Source organism: Sciurus vulgaris (genome assembly GCF_902686455.1).
Source record: "Sciurus vulgaris genome assembly, chromosome: 7".
In the NCBI taxonomy this organism is placed as follows: domain Eukaryota; kingdom Metazoa; phylum Chordata; class Mammalia; order Rodentia; family Sciuridae; genus Sciurus; species Sciurus vulgaris.
Genome location: NC_136467.1, coordinates 137,769,455 through 137,794,312, shown reverse-complemented (window position 1 = coordinate 137,794,312; position 24,858 = coordinate 137,769,455). Strand labels below are relative to the sequence as shown.

The following is a 24,858-nucleotide window of genomic DNA, read 5'->3' as shown; positions in this document are numbered from 1 at the left end:
CTAATGACCAGAAGACCCATCTAGAGACTAATACACCTGCACAGGGAAGAACGATAAAATCCTGAACTAGAAGTAATGGCTCTGTGAATGGAGAGAAGGGAATACATGGAAGCCAATTCACACAGGTTGAACGTTAGGTTTATCAACTGACTGGAGATGAATGACAATCAAAGGAGACATTCAAATATCATGATACCATTGAAACATCAAATGTCACCTTCCCAATGAGGCATCTGCTGATTGTTGAGTTTAAAACTGAAATACTGTCACTCATCCCCCCAACTCAGAACCTCCCTTCCTCAGAATGGTAGAGTTTTTGTCCTCTTTTATTCATTGCTGAATACCCAAGAAGTTCCTGACATAAATAATTTACTAAGTGAATTGAATGAAAACAAATTGTAAGACCAGGAAAAATTGTGTGGGGGGGAAGAGTGAAGAGGTGTGAGGGAAGAGTTTTTAAGGAGAATGGGAAGAAATGCTGGGTTCAGATTTAGATACACATACTGTGAGGTATTTAGCAGCTAAAAGGTCAGAAGTTGCAAGAGAAGTTAGAGTTGGTGATGTTCCCATGGAGAATGACTGAAGTTCTGCAAAGACACAAGATGTCCAAGAGGTGCCTCAAATTCAACAAATCCACAGTTAAATTCTTGAGCTCTATTAAACATGTTCTCTTTCAACAAGTGATCTATGGCAAACAAACAAAAATCTCAGTACTGTACTTCACTCAACAGGCCCATTAAGAACATGTTATCATGATGACTTTGACAGAGCAGATGACTCTGTCACAGAATTGAGTGTTAGCGCTCTGGGTTAGAAACATGCCGGCAGTTCCACAGCAGACACCAACTTAAACACAGAAGCCCCTAAGGCACCAGTGACAGGGTTCTGCGTAAGGAACAGAACAGCAGCCTGACCAAAGACAGCCTTCAGGACATCCTCACAAATGCATGTCTGCACTTTCTTCCTTGAAGCTTGAGTGTTTTGATCACTGTTGTTCAAGGAAAGGTTGGGAAAAGACTCAGAGGGACAGAGGTCAAAAAGGGGTCAGGGTCTAATGCAAAAGCAAAAGATTAGCTCCAGGAAAACACATTTGTCTGAGGCATAGGGGACCACAACCCACACTTTCTGCTAAAGAATAAAATCCTAAAGAAGTAAATTTCCCCCAAATGAAGGGCACTTCTTCAAGGAGAGAATGATCCCGAGAGCAGGCGCCGCCCCGGAGGCTAGCTTCCGTGCCCCTGAGAGCGTGGAATAACATGGAGTCTGGATTGCTCATTTGATATTTATGGAGTCTGACCACACTGCATGCTCCCTGAGGGAACTCAACTGCTGTAAACAGGTAATGGTGCTGAGGGGAGGTTGATGATTCCAGGATTTAAAAAACATCATAGCATGTCAATAACTGAAGGGACTCTGGAGAAGTCTAGTCAAAGCACTCGTTTTCCAGAAGAGACTCAGATATTAGAGCTGCATGGCTTTGTCAGCAGTCAGTGAGTGGCAGAGACAGGAAGAGAGCCCACATGCATGGCAAGACCACAGGATCCGCCATCAGACCCTCCGAGTGGAATCCAGCTCTGCCACTTATTAAAATGTGGCTTTGTGCAAGTTACTTTCCAAGCCTCTGCTACCTCATAGTAAAATGGGAAGAACAACAATAATATCAGTGTACATATAAGGCTATCCTAAGTTTTAAAGGAGATCATGGAGGTCTGTTTGTCACCTTGTTGCCTGGCACGTTGCTGCTGAGGAATTACTGTTTAGTTGTTATTACCACTCTGATTCTGTTTTTGCCATGGTTAGTGGAGACTGGTTCTTACCAATACTGTTCTAGGAGTGTCTAAGAGACACTAAATCCTTGTGCTGAACTCACCTTATCAGCCTGCCAAGCTGGATAGCTTGTTCCAGAAGTTTTGGTCCCTGCAGAGGTACATATATACTACAGGCTGCTCTGCAATTCACCTCTCAGCTGCCAACACTTGGTACTCCATCCCATGCTCAAAGGCACCAGGCACCACCTTGTGACTCAAGCTGAAAAGGCTCTGGTGGGGTCCCCTTGGTCCCTGCCAGCTCACAACAAGAATCCCTCTGTGTGATGAACCCACAGGCCCAGGTACATCTCGGAGGGGAAATAACAAAACATCTGTATGTACAAACTAAAAAACAAACAAAAGGCCTTTTCTGTATATGCAGTGTTATTTCTGCTGAGTTCTGTCTTTATAAATACACCTCATGTTGTAACTGTCTTGAAATAACTACCAATACTCTGGAATACAAGAAGCCTAATCACCTTCATTTCCATCAACACTGGGGTCTTTCAAGAATTCTAAAGGTATGATGTATACACCATGAAACAAAACCATGACTTGAGTGTAAAAATCATGAAATTTAATGACAAAAGTTCATTTGGGATTCCTAATAATACTGTCATCATCATATGATATTATTAGCATTTCAAGTCTCTAACAAGGATGGAGGTAGATCACATTGCCCAGAAAGTTCCTGGTGGCCTGCTTATACATTCACATGATGCAAATCACAACTATCCACGGAGGAATGGGGGAAAGCAACACCAAGTTTAAGAGGCCATGACCCCACAAGTTAGCCAACTGACATCACACTTGCCTTATTACACATATAAAAAAAACTCTGGTTGCTCAGCATCAAAGGAGAAACCAATCAATACAATGCTGGTTGTAAATCCTTTATAAGCAAAAGTAAAACAATAGTTGACTCTGAAATTCTGATTGCAGTACATTCTCCCTTGTGAGATAACCTTTATCTCTACTCCACCACTAAGCTCAACAAATATTTATCATGGATTTTACATGAAATTACCATGGGGTGAGAACTCACCTGAATGGAAGATTAAAGTGAAAACAAGTTGTAGCAATGACAAGAATGTTCCCATTCCAAGTCGCAACAAAGGTCAGGGCTTACAGAATCACTTCTCTTTTACTGGTCAACTGCTATAAACCAAAGCTAGGAGGCAATCTCTCACTTCACAGGTGTCCTACTGAAAAGGATGATGGTCCCTTTATCCAAATGTAACGTTTTTAAAAGCTAAGCTTTACTAGAATTAACAGTATCAGAAATTTATCTGCTTCTATAATATTAATAGCTAACATTTATTGAGTGTAAATGGCTCTGTACTAAGTAATTTGTACTCATTAAATCCTGACCACATCCTTGAGAGAGGTAATGCAATAATTTCCATTTTACAGTTCAGGAAACAAAAGCTCAGAAAAAAATAAATAATCAGTCTAAGTCCATGAGGCTAGTTAGTGGGAGAAAGTAAAGATTCCACCCAACTCCAGAGCAGGGCTTCCCAGTAGAACTCTGTTCTGGAAAGGCTCTGTATCCATGTTATCCAATTCAGGGTCCACCAGCCATACATGGCCAGTGGTCATTCAAAGTGGGGCTAATATGACTATGGAGCTGAATTTCATTTCTATTTAAAATTTACACAGCCATGTGTGGCTGATGGCCACTATGCTGGACAGAGCACCTGTAGAGCAGTGTTGGCAAACTATGGTCTTGGGATCAAAAGCCTGCTTTTGTATGGTCAGGAGCTGAAAATGTATATATATGTGTATGTATGTATGTGTATATATATACACACATACATAGTATACATGCATATGTATGTACATACATATGCAAACATATATATACATACATGTATGTATGTATTATATACAAATTTTTATATTTTATATTTTATTTTTATTATGGTCTAGTGGCAAGAATTTAATCTGCAGTCTCACACATGCAAGTCAAGTGAGATATCAAGCTATATCCCCAGCTTCTGATTTTTGTATTTTTTAAAAGAGAAAGAAAAAAGCAGCTACTTCAGTAGCAGCAACAACAGACAACAGCTAGCTTATGAAGATAAACATGTTTACTATTAGGCCCTGAACAGGGAAAATCTGCTGAGCCCCGCCCAAGAGCTATGGTCTTAACCAGTATAATTACTGCTTCCAGGAAAAGAGATTTCAAACTCTGGCCCCACTTAAATCTTAACAATATGAGGATGACAAGAATGTGGTAACGTGAGCATTTCCCTATATGCTATTAAAATATTTAAGTGATTCAAGCCTCAGCAAAGGCAAAAAATGCTGACCAAGATATACACTAATTAAGTTCTATATGGTCAGCACCAAAATAACACTTCACATTTATGAATTGCTTTTGCATTCATTATCTCACGTTTTATTCCAAACAACCTCATGAGCAAGTATACTAATTTCACAAAGAGAAAATATGAGATAACAGTGCTTGAGGCTATGTTGAAGGATGGCAACTCCAAGTTCACTGATGTACACATGAAATGAGATTTCTGCAGAAACCAAAGAACACAGTGCAAACACTAGGGTCACATGCGCACCCAGTGAGTTCAACTGACGTAAGCGCAACAGCGAAGGCCATGGGCTTTCTCCCTTGTGTCTGTAAAGTAAGTGTGCAGAGTGGGAGATGGCAGAGCTCCTGCAGGGCCACTTCCAGTTTCAGAACACTGGTTGTCTCTGCAGGCTGAGGTGACTTTTCACAGGGGCTCCTCAAAATCAAAAGGAACACAGTTCCCAGGAGTCCACGCCCCCTCATTGTGTGAGCAGCGGAGCCCTCTGGAAAGTCACTGTACCCTTCAAAACAGCTGGAAAGTCTTCTAACACCCTTCATGGCACTCCTGTGATTTCCAGGATGTGAGGACCTGCTGGGACTTATGGTGTAAAGTGAACTATCCTTTATTGTCCTGGGACCAATGGCTGTTTCCAGGTTTTCCTGGAAGCGACATAAGCCCTCAGTATTTTATATCCTTTTTGGATGCTCTAAACCACACAGTCTAAGTAGCAAGTAGGTGTGTGTAGCCAAATTTAAGCTAACTAAGCAATATTAAAAACCTAGTTCTGCTGTTGCACTTACACGAAACTCATGCTCACTGGCCACGTGTGGGTGGTGGCTGCGACACTGAAGGGCAGGGATGCCGAGCACTCCATCATCACTGCAAGTTCCACTGGACTGTGCTGCAACCAGTAGAGTCTGGATTTTAAATGTTCACCTGAAACTCCTACGTTGAAGGCTTGTTCCCTGGTCCAGCAATGTTCAGGGCTGAGGTCGCTGGAAGGTGATTGCATCATGAGGGTTCTAACCTCGTCAATGGGTTAATCCATCGATGAATTCATAGCTTAATGTATTGGGGGTAGTAGAAACTACAGGAGGTGGAGCCTACTTGGAGAAAGTAGGTTGTTGGGGGGCACACTCTTGAAATGACTATTTTGTCCCTAGTTCCTTACTCTCAATCTGTTTGCTAGCTGCCATGTGGGTGAACAACTCTGCCCCATCACATACTCCCTGACACAATGTTCTGCCTACCAGAGTGTTTGCCTATCACAAGCCTAAAAGCAATGAACCCAGCCAACCATGAACTGAAACCTCTGAAATATGAGCCAAAATAAAACTCTTCTCCTTATAAGTTGATTATCTCAGGTATTTTGTCACAGCAATGGAAAGCTTATACACAACCAGAAGCTTAATATTTATACAGTTCTCTTTAGATGTAAATATATAATGAGGGAGATCATGCTTTCCTTTTAACTTCTAAATGGTAATGCACCAATGCCACCCACCTAACCATTAATTACGAACTACTTCATAGCATAAACTCAACTGTCATGATTAGTTTTTAAAATATTTTTTAGATGGACCTTTATTTTATTCATTTATTTGTATGTGGTACTGAGAATGGAACCCAGTGTCTCACACATGCTAGGCAAGCACTCTACGACTGAGCCACAACCCAGCCCATGATTAGTTTTTGAACACTGCTCTCCATATGTTTCCCTTTGCCTGTCCAACAACTGAATCATTTCTTTATGTGTTTCAAAGTTTTACTTGGCATTTTAAACTTCCAAATCTCATTTCTCATCTGGAGTATTCTGGCCTTGGTGAATTGCACGGAATCAGTTCCAATAGTATGTTACTATATGAACCACAAAGGCTTAGAAATGTTTGTGTGGATTTACCTTCTATCTAGTTAGCTCTTGGTTATTTTTGCCTTAATGCTTTCCTGTACCTACCATCCCCTTCTCCATCTCCATCTCTTGGGCCCACTTTCTTGAGCCAATTTAACAGCATATTCTAAATCTCCCCAGTACAAGCTTCAAGGAATTACTAGGAGGAAAAAAAAAACCAAAAAACTGGTACTGAATTAGTCTGAGTTGCTCCAAAAATAGAGCTTGAAACAAGGGCTGTTGCAGGTGGGTCTTTTGGGGAGTTGACCCCAGGAGAATGGAGTAAAGGGCAGGGAGAGTGATAAAAGAAGGCTACAGTAAAGCTGAGCCTGTGTGACTTCTCCCATAGCTGTGGCAGAAAACAGAGCAGGGTTGAAGGAGGAAACCCAGGTACCCAAGGCAAATTTCTATACAAATGAGAAAAAACATGATTTTCCTGACCAATTTCTTCAATGTGTCAACCTTGGACTTCCCTAGCTAACCTGAGTACTCTACCTGAATGGCCCTTTCCTTGAAGCTATTCCCACCATACCACCCCCACATTGCTGGGCTTTCTCTGGAATTCCTTCCCCAGCACCTTGCAATTCATCACAGTGAAGTATACTTTTGCGTACTATTCTTTCTCCACTGGACACTAAACCCCATTGGGCATAAGGATTGTCCATCACCTCCAGGAAACACACACACACACCAGGCACAATGGAACAATGAACGCTCAGTTTGTTCATCAGTGAAGGAAGAAAAGAAGGACCTGAGCATCCCTAGACATTGACCAAGTGAGGATGCCAATCTCTGTCCTTATTTATATTCCCTAATAATGGATCACAGAATAATGGACAAGACTCAACAACATTTAACAGGCCTTTGCAGAGTTCTGCCTGCCTCATCTTACTTCATTTACTCCAGCAAGAATCCTGGTCAATAGTCATACTCCATCAAATTTGAAATGTCATTGATTATAACATGTTGTATTACTTCAATTACCTTTAAGAAAGAAAATAATTCTGCCCAAATACTTGGAAGACGATATGGTTGTTAAGACAAATACTGATATCAGAAATGAAATAACAGGGTAGGGGGTACTTGTATTTCCTAGAATTTTTGAAATGTGTTATTTCCCACTTGATTTTACAAAAAGACTCAGGTGGCAATCCAATGAGGCAGGCATTACTACTCACTTTACCAACATGACATGGAGGTTCAGAAGGAAGCCAGTCCATGTGTCCCTGGCTTTCCTCCATCCCACCTCACGAGGCTCAGATGCTGTTGACAAGACCTTCACTCAAGAAGGTATCTGATGAACTCTTCAATGGTGTGAAGGAACTTCCAAAGGCAGCCTTCCAAGGATACCCACTGATGGTTAAAGGCCGGCGACAACGTCACCAGGGCTGGAACTCCAAGTGAGAAAACAAAGGCACCATGGAGCAGACCAGGAGAGTGCATCTGGAAGCAGGGGAATCTTTTTACTGATGCTACCATTCCAGCCCTGCCCAAACATCCCTGTCAGAATTATACTAACAGACACCCCAAATTCTCAGGGAAAAATGCTTAGATAAGCTCAACCGACCACTGAGAAATTTAAAAGGAAGTTCTTATGATGCCATGAGTGGCAAAACCAACCAACCATCAAGACTGTGCTTCTGAAAGAATGGGTCTGGTGGTAGGAACCCACATCAAATTTATGTGTTTCCATGATTTTGTTTTTGAAGAGTCAACTAAAGGAGTACAGATCATGGACTACTGGTAGCGCATGGCCCAAGAATACTGGATTCAGCGGGATCCAAAGAAGAGGAAAAAGGAAAAGAAACTAAGATCATATTTCCAACTTGTTCTGTGTCCAACCGACAGTTTGCAGTATGGCCCTGGTCTTTCAGTCCCCTCTCACACCAGCAGGCAGCCTTGACTAGCTAACAGATAGGTGGCTGTCGCTAAAAGCTTCACAGAGCTCCAGCACCAGCCCCACCCCTTCCGCCCTGCCTCTTTGCACATCGGCCTGGCACTGTGTCCAAGCTTCCATGTGGTGTGCCTGGGAGGAACACACAGAGGGCTCCCCTGGGCTTTGGAAGGCAGGTGGTACCCGTTCTGAACTGAGACGAAAAGATGCTGGTGCCAGAATATTTCTTTCCAGGGGGAAGAGATGGGGAACTGAAAAGGAGGTGTAAGACACACACAAAGGACTGGCTGCCTTTTCCTGCTGCCAGTAAACACCGTGCTGCAGGCTAACTGCAGAGAGATTTAAAGAGTGTTTTCATTTTTAATTTTGCAAAATGGATTAGACTAGCACACACACAAATGTATGCTGTACACACAGAGCCATACAGTACTGTTATCATTTTTAGAGTCTTCCATTGATCCTGTAGAATCCACTTTACAGAAAGAACCATTATACACTTTAAATTCACCATGCATTTAACACAGGATGAGGGATAAAGATTTAGTCAACTCAGAAGATGTTCATTTGGTGGCTTTAAAGAGTAGAGATAGCAGAAGTGGGGCCTAGAGTGACAGAGGGAGGAGGGAGATAGCAAAAAGCAGGACTCGCTTCAGATCTTTAACAATTTCCCAAAACGTGTTTTAAAATGGAGTTTCCATTTCAAAAAATTTATCCATAAATTATATATCCCAACTTGCAGTTAGAATATTTGCACTTATTAAAATAGGCATGCCATTTGGCAATCTTTGGATTTTAGTATATCTCAGATAAGGGAAGGACCAGAAACATTCAATACAGTGATCCAAATGTGGTCTGCTTTGTGTTATTACTTTTCTTGAACTGCATATGTAATTCTAATAATATCACCTACATTTTTCAATGGCCTTATCATAAGTTAACTCAAATTGAATTTGTGACAAATTACATCCTCCATTTCTCCCCACCCCGGAGTTGTGCAATTAATTTTTTAAACCTAATTTGAAGACTTTATATTTAACTTTACTATTTTTCACCGAGTTATTTCTGGTGCATCATTTTTGACTATCAAGATTTTCTTGACACAGGACCAAGACACTAATCATATTAGCTATTGCTCCCAGGCTAGTATCAACTGCCAATCTGATAAACACATCTTCATCAAAATCATTGATAAAAATCATGAACAAGACAAGTCTGAGGACAGGGCTCTGCATCATTCTACCAGAAATATTCCTCCAGGTTAACATAAGTCAATAATCTACACTTTGGGAAGATCTGTTGAAATGGAGACAAATATAACTAAATGTATTACTCTTCTACCCAGCCCACATTTCTCCATGTTACTTGCAAAGGCCTCTGGGGAGATTTTATCAGATGCCTTGTGAATGTCCACATGTACAATGTACTATGCAGTCTGATCTTTCGATAGATAAATTAAGGCACTGAATTGAATTCAAAGGCAGAGAGAGAGAGTAGTTTTCAGCCACGTTGTGAGAGCACTGTGGCTATGACAACCTAGTCACAGTTGAGCTAGCATTCCCAGTCCCAAGAAATAGAGTCACCCCCTCCATCAACGAGGACATGTTCCAAGACCCCAAGTGGATGCCTGTAACTGTGGACGGTACAGAATCCTAAGGCTGTTTTTTTCCTGTACATACACACCTATGATAAAGTCTAATTTTTAAATTAGGCACAGTAAGAGATTAACAATAATAGTTAAAAGTAACAATTACAACAATAAACTGTAATAAAGACATGAATGTGGCCTTTCTCTCTTATTGTACTCTCACTGTTCTCATGACTGATCTGAAATGACAATGCCTAGTTGGCAAGAGCTCTAGTAAAAGACTAAACAGGCTTGTGGCATATCCCAGGACAAAGGGATGATTCGCATCCCAGGTGGCAAAGCAGGACTACTAGAGATTTCATCAGGCTGAGGATGGCATGCAACTTAAAATTCAAACTGTGTTAATTCTGCAATTTTCAATTAAATATTTTTGCAGCACATTGACCATGAGTAACTGAAAGTGTGGAAAATGAAACTGAGGCAAGGGGACTACGCAGTCCATACCCATGTTTCCTTCTTACCAGAACGTCATGCTCGCTGCATCATTGAATAATCTCATGGCTCACACTAGCTGTTTAACAGAGGTCTGCATGTTAGTTGTTAGAAACCTGAGATTTCATCTTCAGAAATAAACCAATGTAAAATGTGAAATTAAGAATCTTCCTCAAGCAGTGAAAACTAATATCTCAGCCCTTGCCAATGTTTTTTTTCCCTGTCTACTTAAGATACTTTCCCGGAAAGAAAGGGCACTGGACTGAGGATTGGAAGAAATGTACCTGAAGTTTCCAGGAAATGCTCTGTGTCCCCATGAACATCGTTTGTCTTCCAGGTATGTCAATCAACTTATCTGTAAAAGGAGGAAGTTGTCCTGGGAGGGCCCAGTGACAGGTCCTCCTCAACTCTACACAAAGCATTCTTGTCCGTCTTCAGCCCAGTCCCTTTAGATTTTCTGTGAGACCTAACATGCAAGGACAAGGAAATTTCAGTAAAGTGTGAGTACATGCATGCATGTGTGCTCACATCTGTTATGTCCTATGTCCATGTCTGTACTTCCAATGTAGGAGGTGGAGGATCCAGACAAAGACGTGAGAAATGAGACTTTTGATCCTTGACTCTTCCAACTGTTCTGCCCTTTGCAGGCTCATAAGGAGCCGAGCACTTCACTAGAATGGGATGCTTCAATATGCCTGGCTGATGTCTCCCTGTGACTGGTACATGAAGATGTAGCTGTTCAGGTTTTTACTTAACTGCTTCAAAGTTATAACCTAACCTTAAAAATTAAGGTGAAATGTATCTAATACAACAGTTCGGAACAGAGTGATTTTAAGAAACCATTCTGCAATTTTAAATACATAATACCACCTGAACTGGGTCACTGCACAGGGGTTTGGCAATGTTTTAATATGTATAGATTTGAGAGCTAGTAGTTTTGTTATAAGCTATAACTTATAACGTCTATAGATATATTATGCATAAGTTGAAGCTGGGACTCAGAAAAGTGATAGAATAAAAAAATAAACAACTACATATTAGAAATGGTTTTATCTTGCTGGCAGACAAGACTCGATGACTATTTGGAGACTCTCCTCTTCCTGGGTTTTGAAGGAAAGACTGCCTCCTGGTCATACAAAGGGAAGTCAAACTTAATTCCTTATCCAGCCTCCTTAAAAATCTTCTATGTTTACTGCCTTGCTTATAGTGTTATTTCCTGGAATAGAAAATAACAGAGTTTTAATAGAATGAGTAGAACATAACTGTGCCAACAAGAAAGGGCAGATAAACCTAACACATTTGTAGACAACAGGCTAAATAGGATAGCCCCTGCAAAGATTACCAAACAAAGGGACCACAAATAAAGACTTGCATCCAAAGGACCAAACAGGCCCCAGATGGGTATGAGCAACTCCAGACTGAGTACACAGTGCCAGCACATCCAGGAAGCAGATGCACAGGTTCAGCATAATAGAATTCACATGACAAATAATTTAAGTGCTTTTATATATTAAAATAAACATGAATATATGATGGAGTCAATAATTTGCATATTTTATAGTCAAGAAAAACAGGAGGCTTCTAAAAATTCATACAACTGCAGCAAGCATTTAGGGCTCTGTCTCCTCGCCTCAAAGCAAGAACGGGGACAATCCTGGGAAGGAAATCACATCTTCCAAAAAAAGCAACCCACCACTGGGTCACTGCATTAGGTCATGAGATGCCCCAAGCTAGTATCAATTTGGAGGAAGCTAGAGAAACTACCCTGGGTGAACTACTTTGCCACCAAATCCAAGCATTTTAATGATGGTATTGCAACTTGCAAGTTGGGGGTGTTCAGTCCACTTGAAGGAGCCACAGTGTTTTAAACACGTTTATCTCGCCGAGGGACATTTATCTTACTTTTACTGGTAGCACAAACTGGGATGAACAGATGGGTAACTCTGGCCAGAGGCTGGGAAACAGGAAGCTCATGTTCTACTCATGCATCTGCCATTACTTATTCAGGATATTTAACTTTTCTGCCTAAGCTTCTTGTTTCGTGAAATGGAAATAATTTTTCTTGTTTATTCCCAAAGTTGGTTATTGGACAGGGATCAGAACATGAGAAAATAATCTGTAAAAACACCACATATGAGTTGTTATCATCATCCAGCAAATCATCATCTAGAGATTCATTGCTACCAACGTATCTGGTCCCAGATCAGGCTAAGAAAATTATCTGAAGCCTCTGTTGCAGCCACTTCAATCTGGTTCTTTCAATTGAATTCCACTCATATCTATTGAGTGCCCTCATACGCCAGGTCAACACTGATACTGCACTTTCTATGTACCAAACACTGCCTAAGGAATTGGGTTTATTCACTTAATCCTCAAAAGATACCAGTTAATTATGCATGTGCACACAATTAATTAATTTACAGTATCTAGGAAATTGAAGCTCAGAGAGGTTAGACAATTTGCCCAAGGTCACTCAGCTAGTAAGATAAGATTCAAACTCAGGCAGTCTCATTCCATATCCCATGTTCCTAATCACTGTGTTATATATTCTGGAGATACTAAAGCAAGACAGGACAAGGGACCGGTTTTCATGGATACAAAATAAAAGTGATCTTTCAGGAAAGTGAGAAGTGTCAGGAAGAAAATGAGATAGGTAATGAGATAGGGAGTGTCTGCAGGAGGTCTGTTGTGGACTGCCACTGTTCAGAAGCTAGTTCCTACAGTCTGTAGACATTGGTTAGGACCAAGGACAGTTGAGGTCTTAATTTTTTGATTTGCTTAAATTACGAAATGATATGAAGTGTTAGGATAGGCACATGCAATAGGGGCTTAGAACACATAAAACTGAATTGGATACAGACCTGTTTTTAAGACATGTGTAATAACCAGGCCTGATTATCTTGACAAAGAAAGGGATATGTTCTTCTGACTATACAGGTGGTCTATCTTCATTCCTGGATTTTCGACTACCAGCTAGAGCTCTCTGCTGGTGTGTTACCAGCACCTGATGTTCTACGTTTCAAAAATTCACTTTTTTCAAGAAATTGCCACTGTTCTTCCTCCTCCATCCCCCATTCTTCTCAATAACCCTGGTGACCAGCCTTGGTGGTACATCCCGCCCCTCTCCCAGCTCCCCTCTTGCAGCTCCCTCAGTTGCCACCTCCCACTTATGTTGTCATAACCTCTTGTCTGGCTTCTCCCCATTCCAATGTCACCACCACTTTTGCTGCCTCTTTACAAACTTCTCTGCAGTAGCAATACCTTCCACCAGCTCTCTCCAACACCCACTCCCATGATATTTCATACAAGGCACATTAATCTCCCTCAATCACTCCATTCTTTCACTCACTAAATATTTTCTAATCACTCACTTACACCTTCACACCGTGCCAGAAGTTGTGGATTCAAGAGTCAACAAGATGGATAAGTTCTTGCCCAAAGGAAGCTTAAATTCTAGTAAAGAAAGCAGAAAATAAATAGGAAAAAAATTTAAAAATTAAGATAATTCACAGATTGATAATTGTTATGAAGAAAATAAAGCAGAATGATATTTTAAAAAATCAGTTAGAATGCTTTCTATTCAGGCAAAAGAAAATCAGACCTCAAAGGGACCTAAGGAGCTAATAGCATCTCACAAAACAAGTAGACTGGGAGAGGGTTCTGGGCATGCTCATCAGGAGCCTGGCTCTTTGCAGATCTCCTGGGACTGCCTTTTTCTAGGCATTGACTTTATCCGTAAGCTGCAGATCCAAGTATCTCCTGAACTTCAACTTCCAGGGAATGAAGAGGAGATTACCATTCCCTGGGATACTTTCTCAGAAGTGAGGCTACCTTTCGAGAGGCCCCAGGATTACTGCCTATTCTGTCCCATTGGTCCAGTGCTGGGCCACAGGCACAAGACTAAATCAACCACTGATAAGTAGAGAATTACAATGCTTGGATTAATAAAAATCTGTTCCTGAACAATGAATAAGAGACCTTCCCCTGAGTTTCCAGGGGTCAGAGTGGCTACTTGAGCAAAATGAGAAGAGAAAACAAAACCAAAGAAACAACCACCAATGTTCCTGACAGCAAATCACTTTGTCCAGGATGTAGAGAGGAAAACCGGACATCGGGAGCTAAGCCAGCTCTGTGTTGCACTTGAGTAATGAGAGGAGGTGTTCATGTAAATACTTAGGGAAGGAGTGTCTCAGCTACAGAGGCCAGTTAAAAACAGAAACTGGCCAAAAGAAGGTCAGCCTGTTCAGGAAACAGAAAACTGTGTGACTGCTGGGAATGAGGGAAGGTGTGGGCGGCCAATAGTGTCAGAGCAGGAGTCAGAGGCCACTGGACAGAGCCTTGAGTCATGAGTTAGAGGTGGGATTCTACCTGAAGCTTTACTGGAGGCCTTTAGGGGAGTAAAATTAAGTCCGAACTCTTTGGCTGAGCATTTGAGGTCCTCCAAGATGTGACTCCATGACTGTTTCCACATCACACATTCAATCAATTTTTTTTCCTTTATTATGTCCAAAGTAGTGCTGTGGCCACATTGTTGCACTTGCCTAGAATATACTTCTTTTCCCAGCTGTACGCAACTCAACACAATTCAAGAATAAGAAATTTAGACTTTTGATATTGGCTATGCAACTCAACACAATTCAAGAATAAGAATATTACACTTTTGACATTGGCTGTGAGTAAATCAGGACCCTCTTCAAAAACTAAGTCAAATACCACAAAATCTTCGCCAATGTGGGTGGAGAAGTCATTTCTCCTATCTATCAATAATCACATCTTTTCATATAGTTGTCTTCTTGTGGCACTTGCCAGTTTCCACCTTGGACGTGGTTCCTTTTGTCTGTCTTATTTTTACATTCCTCCAGCATAAAATAAAAGTGTCTATCTTCTATCTTCATCTCCACTTCATGTACTAAGCTTATTGCCCAGTATATGTCACTCATTCAGTAAATAAGAAATAAATGAAATAATGCATTACCAAATAAGCAAATGAATAAAGTGTTGTTTGGTCATGGTCATTAAAGCTCTGGTAGATATTAACACAGGTAGACAGTGGCACATGTCATTAGGAAATATGGTAATGCAGTGGTCACTCAAACGTATGTAGTTATTTGAGTTTGGTGATAATGAAGGATATTTCACAAATGAAATATTTTCTACTTTTCATCTTAATCCCAGGCAAAACTGAAGGGCTGGTTACTGGGAGGCTGGCAAGGAGGACATTTTGGTAACAAGGGCAGTGAAAGGGATACTGAGGTTCCCAAATCATCCATAGCCAGACTGGGTTTCTTGTTCAGTGCTATAAAAAGTGGTGGTATCATTTTTTTAAGCTATCTGTTTTATCTCAACTCCCTAAGGTTTCCCTCCCAGTAATGGGAACAAAGCCCTTAAAGCTGTTCCAGGAAACAGCCCCAAACAGAGAGTAAAAAAGTAAATTGAGCCTGATAGCCAGATAGTGCTCAAACAGTAGGATTACCAGAAACTATTGACCAGAATCTACACCCTGTTGTAAAACATTGTGAAACATGTTGTCAGCAAACCCAGACCCCCTTTGAAATTTCCTGGCAGCTTTGTTCCCCATTTTTCCTTTTTTTTTTCCCCCTTTTCCCCCTTTCATGTGTGACCCCTCGCGATGTGTGGTTTCTGCCTTTATAAACCTACAAGATTTTCTGCTAGGGACTCGACTCCTGGACTCTTGCGTGAGTCATGAGTCGGGTCCCAGCACGCTGGAATAAACACCTCTTGCGGTTTGCATCAAGTGACGCCTCCTGCGGTTGATTGGGGTTGCCGTTGATCCATGGGACAGAGTTGGGGTTTCCTTTTTGGGGGCCTTACAGTATCAGCAGTCAGGGATGCAAGTCTCTAGAGGAATCTCACAGGGCAGCATCCATCTTGTGCCACCTATGCAGTGAAATCTTTGCCAGTGCTCATTATTTTCTTGTCTTTTCTTTTACTATGCTTACATCAGAAACAAATTCTCTACCTTTATATGCCTGGATAGATAAAGCTAGAATGTAAGCTAACAAAGAAAATCCAAATTAATCTGAAAATAAAAAAACTGAATCTTCTATCAAATTCAGTTTAAACAAGAGCAACAGGATAGCCTAAGGAATTCTAAAAGAAGAAAAATCACATATGCATATATATTTCAATAAAATTCCCACCCAAGTGCTGGGGATTGAACCCAGGTACACTGCCACTGAGCTACACACCTAGATCTTCTTATTTTTTATTTTCAAACAGGGTCCTGATGGCAGAGGCTGGTCTCAAACTTACAATCCTCCTGCCTCAAACACCTAAGTAGCTGGGATTAAAGGCATGCACCATAATTCAATGTTTTTTAAAGATTTGGATGTTTTTTTGGATGTTCTCATAAATTTAGGAGTGGGGAATTCTTCAGTCACACAATGCATCTAAAGTGCACGGACTACAAAGCATGAGTCTTTGCTTGTGCTAGTTTGTGTCACAAACTCCTCAGCATTATCTGAATGCATGGTTTTGTATGCAAATATGGAGATCACCAAAAAATAACACCTAAAACAAAAGCAAAAGAAGAGCAGTATGAACTGGTTAAAAACAATTCTATAGATGAACATTATCTGTGGGCTATAAACCTTATCCTTTTATGCCGTGGAGATATATGTGCAGGTTATTCATCCAAATGATACCATTATTTTCCCTCCTGCACAAATTTTCTGGGACATAAATTGAATTTGCACCCCTCCTACTTAACAAAGTTGGGTGTGTGTGTATTCTTATTTTTTCCACCCAAGTAAACAACAGATTGACATTACAAGGTTTCTTTTTGCTTCAGTAGAATACTGAGTAAACAAATATTTATTCTGGATTACTCAGCTGTAATACATAAGGGGATTCATGACATGCTATGTCTGGTGCCTGCTTAGCATTTACGAGATAATTGCACCTTGGACCACCTAGAACATCACATTAAGTAGAGAGCCCTCGTTTTAAAATTTAAAAAACATGAAATGGGCAGAATTTAATCAGTCATGCTTCCATAAAATTAAGGGAGATATAAATAAATGGGCAATATAAAGGTGCAATAAAACAAGGATTAATCAAACTGTGATTAATTCAGGATCAGATTAAAACCAATAGTGCCAGCTGTATCAGATCCATTCTGCAGCATTATTCTCTCCTGTTCCTTTTTGTTCTCCTGTTTTTCCTTCTTCTCATTCCCCTTTGCTCTCACCCCGAGGGCACTCTCCTTGGTGGATAAACCTGCAGGAGAGTTAATTGTCACATACATGGATTTAATCACATTGTCCATCACATTTGGGGGCTCTGCCTTCAGCGATCCATGACTAATTGTTGTGGTAATTTTTCAATCATTAACAGCAGCGCATATGCTGCAGACAAATCCCAAGGTACCTACTAAACCCCAGTGACAAGCAGTCCACAGGCTCCAGAAGGGCTGCCACAGGCCTCACCCCAGCCCCCAATCCCAATCCTATTAGTCATGCATCGTCATTAATATACATCTATCCCAGGGATGTCAGGCTGCAATAAGGTCAGAGGGGTCTGAGCAAGCTTTATAACATTGCCTTGTTTTCAATCTAATCTTCGAAAAAGGAAGAGGGAAGGAAAGGAAAGGGAAATTAAAACTCCATGTGGGACAAGTAGCTGAGGGCCTATTCTGAATTCTGCTTGTTTCTCATTCATTTCCAGGCAGGCTCCTGAGCTGCGGCAAGTGCCCTTTCTTTGAGTTTCAGCAGTATTAGCAATCTCCATGGCAACCACCAGTGCGCATCTGCTGCACCACACTGCAGTTTCTCTGGCTCAATTCTCAAGTCACCCTGGTGTCAGACGGGGCGTGCCACATGCACTGGTGGGATGAGACCCTGCCTTGGGGACTCCTCCAGCTGATTGAAGCCCTACTCTAATCACCACATAATATGAGGGAACAAGATCACACAAAATATGATCTGCCTGCACCAGGCCTTAGGATTCTAGGAATGCTATTTATTTTTTATTTTCCTTTTCTTAAGTGTCTTTGTTGGTTAAAAGCAAAGAGCACTAGAACAGCTGTCCAATAAAAAAGATTAATTTTAAAGTAGGTGCTAGTGTTGTGAGTAACCAATTTATTCAAGCATACATCTCCTATTCCTTTCATTAAAGGAACTATTCGGGAGGAGATTAAAACTCCTGGGGTTTCCTTTTGGTTCTTCCTAAATGAAGAGACATTTGGGATATTAGCCAGAATATGGAAAGGTAAGAGAAGGATCTGTGGGATTTTACTGAAATTCTGACTCTTCCTATAGAGTCTCAGGAAATTCCCTTATTTCCCCAAGATTAAAATAAGATATGCTTATTTCAGGCACTTAGCACTGGATCACTAAACAAGGCCTCGGCAAGACTTAATTAATATGGGGAATTCGTTTTTAGCTGCTCAAATGAAAGATGTTTGGTGCAGGCTCAATTACTATGAAATGAAGGCCACAGCGCCCTCTACTGCTGCTTCTAGGTCAATCTCTCAGTGCCTGGAACCCAGCGCTGGGGTTTGCTTACTGCTACCATGGACGCTCATACTCTCACACAGGAGGCATTTACTGATCAGTAAAAGCAGGAAGAAAGGAGCAAGGGCAATGGAAGAGAAGCAGAGAATAGCAGAGTATATGATATAAATAGAATACTCTTGTAAGAAGACTACTCAAAGGTACCTGAAGTTACTTACAGGAGAGGTCAAGGAAAATTAGTGTGCACAATTTTGAATCACAAATGTAGATTTAAGAATTAAAATTAAAAAAAAATAATAAATAAAAAAAAAGGACTTATTTTCCACTCACAATCTTCCAGGACACTACTTACAGGACTGGGGGCAAAATTATTTTTCTTAGCATTTTTAACAATCACAGCCTAGTTCTCAACTTTGTTTCTGAGTTTAGTTTGAGTGAACCCTGATCCATATTCTATACAGAATTATACAAAACAAACTACACAGGAAAAAAATCTAACTTTTGAGTCTACATGTACATATTATCTTTATCTTTTACTGCATTACATACATGGTGACAAACAACATTTTAAAAATTGCAAGCGCAAATTTGGCTGACAGCTGAAATTAAAAAGTATGTTAAAGAAATTCTGCTTCTTTACTAAAAATTCCTTTTATAAAGGTGTTGATAACGGTAATAATAATATTCTAAACAATTTATGAAGTTTTAATACATGTTGAATGCTTATTCTGTGTAAGAAATTGTTCTAAGTGCTACAGGCATCATTCTTTAATTTTTATAACTCTTAGGGTTCCTACCAGTATCAGTCCCCATTTAGAAATTAAGAAGAATAAGACTCGGGTACATTTCTACTATAAGGTCACATAATTGACAGTTGTCAAAACCAAATTCCAAACACAGGCCATCTAAATCCTTACTCCACACAGTGAGCCTCTCAGCTGTGCTGAGGAACACTGAGCAGAATCCATTTCTGAGAAGATCAGAGTCAAGGGACACTGATCATGGAACCTAGGTCCTTTAAAATAAAAGCAAAAACTGGGAAAGTTTTGTTATCTTATATAGTTCCTCCTCCAAACCCAAACCTTGTCTTTTTAGAGGCAAGCACCATGCATTTTTCTATCGCCTTTAATTTTTTCATGGGGCATTATCAGTTTATCCTTGAATTAAATCAATGTCACTAACAGAAACTCTGTTCCATGAAGGGACACCATGGTCAGTGTACAGAATATTCTACATGACTGAATTCCAGAGCCTGGCAGATGGTCTGTGAGTTGCTGGAGCAGCAATTAGCAGCTAGCTGCTGGATTCTGACATGCTGGGGTGAGAAGGGGTTTTCTCAGATCTGAGCAGTTGTCTAGGGAGAAGGCCAAGAAAGCATTTGGAGGAGGGATTAGCTACTGTCACCCCCCACCCCAGAGCCTCTTCAGCTGATACCAGGAGGGAGGCAATGCAGGGGCTGAAGTGTGCATGGGGCTCCCTGAGGAGGAGAGGTAGTCCTGCCATGAGCCAGGGGCACAGTGGGGGACTGTACTGTCAGGTACAAGAGGAGCCCCAGTGGGAAAACAAGAGGACGCTAGCTGGCTTGGAGCCTGCCACTGAGGGACTCCAAGAAATGGTCCCAGCGAAAGTAGCAATGGCTGAAGACAGTTGAGACAAGTGTGTAAGGGGCTCGTGTTGGTCCTGAAATGACTTGAATACAAAAACTGATAGTGGCCGGAAGATAGATTTTCCAATATTTTCTGACAAACAGGTGTTCGCAAAAAGGGTGTTATGGGATGGATGCCAAACCACGCACATCTACATTTTACAGGAACAAATTCCAGACACAGAAATCCTTAGCTTTCATTATTCTGATAGGTATGTCTCTATACATTACTGTAGAAGGACAAATGAAATCATCTTTTCACGCTTATCTTCCTCTCATTTTCCTATAAGATCTAGGACTAACTGCAGATCTTAGACATCTCATTCTTGTGAAAAGTGTGAATAATTGACTAATTATTTGGAAATGAAATGGATTGCCAATTATGCAGGGAATCTGTAACATATTCCACAGACAGAGGGAAAAGACGACAGGTCAAGTTCTGATATTCAGAATGGTGTCATTGTGTTTTATCAATCAATGGTCTTCTCTGAAACAAATCCAAAGACTTCTGGTCAAATGATATTTTAGAAAATAAGTATTCTTTCTACAATATTATTGATTTTCCTTAACAGTTCTCCTTTAAATATGAAACACTGGAAGAGAATATGAAAGGGAATTCCATTATTCTAATAAGATAACAACATTACTTCACCGCCACACAAATCCTCCTTTGATCTCATCCTATAGCTATTTTTGCTTCTTCCCCCCTCTCCAGGCAAGGGAAAAGGGATTACTTGGCATTCTGCAATCTGAAGGTAACCCTGGTTCTCAAATGTGCATTTTTCCTTGCTTAGGAATACTATTTTGCAGGATGAGAAATGCCACTTAGAAACTTCTGAGCCCCCTCCCCAGGTGGGGATTGAACCGAGGGGTACTCTAATGCTGAACTACATCCCCAGCGCTTTTTATTTTTTTATTCTGAGACAGGATCTCTCTAAGTTAGTAAGGGGGTATGTCTGTCTGTCTGTGTCTCCCTCTCCCTCTCTCGGGTTCCTTCCAGCTCTGATATTTGGTGGCTGTAATGGCATTCTGAAATTTACCATATTATTAAGATAATAAACATTTTGAAATATGGCTCATTGTTCCCTTCTGATAACTTTAAGACAATAAATGCCTAAAAACATCAAAGTACGTATATACAATCAGAATCATGCTATCAAAATCATAGATTTCTTAGAAATAAATCTTTAGCTAAGATGAAACTCATCCAAAGACTCTAAGAGTTCAGAGAAAGAAGTAGATGGTAAGTCCTACAGAGTATGGACACTGATCTCACAGTGAAAGCATCATCTAAAATTAGGAAGAACTGAACCTCAACAGCCACCAGAGTTATAAAGTGACCCATCCACAGGATGATCTAGTGGTTTGTGCTTAGGAGGCAGAAAAGGAGAAAGGGGAAACTCATGTCTGATAGCTACTATTTTACATACAATGAAGATACCTCTTTCTTCTCCGTGCTCTGTCTTATCAAGTCAAACATACCATAAGAATATTCACCGTCTTCAAAATAAAAGTAGATGGCAATTTTTATTCTCATTATCTTATGATGAAAAACCTTGACCACTGGATAGTTCATTGATTTTCCAGGTGCCCCCATAAGGGAAACGGAAAGCTACTGGAAAAAGTTACATTTTTCAGCTACTGTATATAACATGGGAGGGGCCATCAGTATCAAAACCCCACATTTTGAGGAGTTGGTATAGGAAGAACATCTAGCAAAGACAATTGAGGAAGTAGTAGACTGCTGAGAAATACTTTCTTAACATCTCAGAACTACTGTCTTACCTCAGCATCTAAGACTTCTTCATGGGCAAATACTATTAACTCACAAGTGTGCAAAACTTGCAGATAATACAATAAAAATGTATTTGGGCAATGATGCTGAAGAGCTTCTCAGACATGCAATAGCCTGAATTAGGGCTTTTGAGACTTCAAAAGCAATTCTTTTGCAGTAAAATATTGTTACTTAAAACTTAAAATATTCGGTTAAGGTTCGGTTGATAATGGGTATCTGTCACTGTGAAAGAATCCTTATTAAATTCATACATTCAAAAAAATTCATACCATAAGCAAAAGCATTTAACACCAATTCTTTAAAATATACTCCTTAACAACCAATAAACAGGGGAGTGACTATTCAACTTATAAACAAATTCATTCTAGTGTCCCATTGTCCCTTTATAAAACTTTCATTAGTATTCCACTTTTCAGGAAGACATCTGTTGCAAGAACTGAACAACATGTGCCTCTCACCATTCCTGCCAAGAAGGTCACAGGCTCTGCTGGTAAAGAAAGAGGTCGCTGTAGCATATGGCTGAGGTGTCTACATGTTCATGGGCTCCAAGAACCTAGAGAGGAGCCAGCAGCTGGCGCTAGCTCCAAGTGGCTCCATTCCCAATCACAGTGCTTCTGGGAGGGTGGTTAACTATGCTCTTGCACCAGAATCACTAGGGACCTGCGCTGCTTGGGACTACAGATCCCACAAACTCCACACAGCCTGAGTCTCTGCAGGGATCTGCATTTTTATCAAGCTCCCCAGGTTTGACAATGACCATGCTAATGGTAGAGTCAGTTTGCCAGCAGGCCTGAGAATGAGCTCTCACTGTATGGGTGGGTGCATTAAGACCATTATTAGGAAGTCACACATCCTCTGGGTTGACATGCAACTGAAAGAAACCTGAGAAGAGCAAACAAAGCCTCCCTGGAGGTTTTCCACCAAGCATTTGTTGAGTTTATTTCCAGAGCTAAGCCTGGGGGCACAGAGCTAAGATACATTTTTCGCCTTTAAGGAGCTCAAAATCCTGGATTGGGGGCAGGGAGAAAAACTCAGTCATCACTCAGGTATAACAGTGGCTTTGGAGAAATTTCTAGAAATTCAGAGTAAGGTTCCATCTTGGCCTGAAGTGGGGACAGAAATGGCAATGAAGGGTTTAACTCAACAGGTTAAATCCTAAATGATGGGTAGAAATTAAGGAGGAAGGGAAAGAGGACTATAGGCAGATGGAATGGGCTGTGTGTTGCAAAGAGCGAAGAGCAGAAAAACTGCCTATTATCCCTCATCCTTGAAAGAAAGCAACTACAGTATAGCCCAGGTGTGGGCATGAAGCAAGGCTGCAGTGCAGCGGCATGCACCTGCAGTTCCTGCTGCAGAAGGCTAGGCAACAGGATCCCCCAGCCCAGGACTTGCAGACCAGCCTGGGAAAAATAATGAGAACCCACCTCTTTAAAAAAGTGGGGGTGGGGAGGACACGGGGGCGGGGGGGGGGGGTCGTCTCAGTGGTAGAGCACTTGCCTCCCATGTGGGAAGCACTAGGATCAATTCTCAGCACCACATTTAAAAAAAAAAAAAAAATCAACTTATTAAAAAAATAAAGGCCTAAGTATGCAGGGTTTAAAAAACAGGCAGGTATATTCCATTAAGGATAACTTGCCATAGATATGGTAAATAAAAATAAAATTGATTCCTACATAAAGAAAGCATTTTAGATAAGGGGAGAATTGAGACAAGGACTTAATATATTTTTTAACCAAAGAATATAGCTATGAAAAAGGTCCTTAAGAAAAACAGGTTAAAAGTGAAAAATAAAAAAGTCATTAAAAAACATTCTGTAAATGGACTTTTTTAACTAAGGAGAGAGAAAAAAGACATCTCCTCATGCTTCTGAAATGATTCTGACAAATACAAAAGGCTAAAAGGTTGGTTTTCCAGGAGCACTTTCGCTCCAGGGCTGCAGAAGGGAACGCCGGGCTGAGGGCTAGATGGGCGCACACGGTGCACTCAATGAGAATGGAACACATAAATGGAAAGACGTACAAGGGGTCTTTAAAAAGTCATAAGTAAGAACTATCACGGTTCTGCCGCAGCAGCAAGGTGTAGAGCTAGACTAGTTTTAGTTAGAAACCAATAAACAAAATCATAAAGCAGAATCAGTAGTGTTCAGACAAAGTTAGCTTTAAGTGAATATTAGTTAACAAAAAACACAGAAGCAAAAAAAGCACATATGTATGCCACCAATCACCTAGCTCTGTTCCCTCAGAATTCTTCCCATTGCTTCTACATTTTCAAATGACAAAGGTTTAACTGAAATTGTCACTGCAGATGAAAATCACATGTTCAGTGTTGCATCCTAACGCAAAGATTCTGTACTTAAAATCTCCCTTGCCTCACTTTTTTAAATCTAAATAAATAGATTTGAAAGATACTTGTAAGAATGGACTTGTCCAAGGATGTTCCATCTATCTACTCCTTTTGAGAGGACTAGATTTAAAATCACTATGTAGAGATGAAAACCCACTCACTAAATGTATAAGGTTGAATCTATTCTTCATACCTCAATTCAATCTTCCCAAACCTCCAAAGGCTGGAGAGTCTTCCTGCATGATTCTTCTAGTCGCATCTTCAAGGACATTCAAAAAGGGACATCCTCTTCAAAGGAAGATGGTCATTTTGTTATTTTCAGTGTGTTCAGGCTAAACCACGTAAACACATGATTAGGTCATTGATCTCTCTGAAACAACTGGTTTTTCTTTTCTTTTAATCTGTAGAAGAGGTACTTTTCTCTGGCTTGGGGCCAGAGTGTATTTTGAAAATTTTCAAGTACCTTAAAGAGATGTAAGGGATGTTGGTCATGATACTGAGTTCATGTTACATGAAAATACTTCATATAGTCCTACTATGAAATGAAAGAGGGAAAAAGGTATATAACAGGCTGACAGAAGGTTGAGCACTGCTGAAGAATGTTCTTATAATGGCAATAAAATAA

At 40.6% G+C, this 24,858-nt stretch overlaps 1 protein-coding gene and 1 long non-coding RNA gene across 3 annotated transcripts in view; both read right to left on the bottom strand.

Moving 5' to 3' along the window:
• The window catches only part of FARS2 (phenylalanyl-tRNA synthetase 2, mitochondrial), a 391,223-nt gene that overhangs the window by 277,953 nt on the left and 88,412 nt on the right, over nt 1-24,858 (bottom strand). The window lies entirely within an intron of this gene.
• LOC306665129 lies at nt 9,827-15,243 on the bottom strand. Its single transcript, XR_013764927.1, has 3 exons — nt 14,635-15,243; nt 13,352-14,581; nt 9,827-12,092 (listed from the first exon to the last, which is right to left on the bottom strand). It is a non-coding gene; the product is annotated as an uncharacterized lncRNA (long non-coding RNA).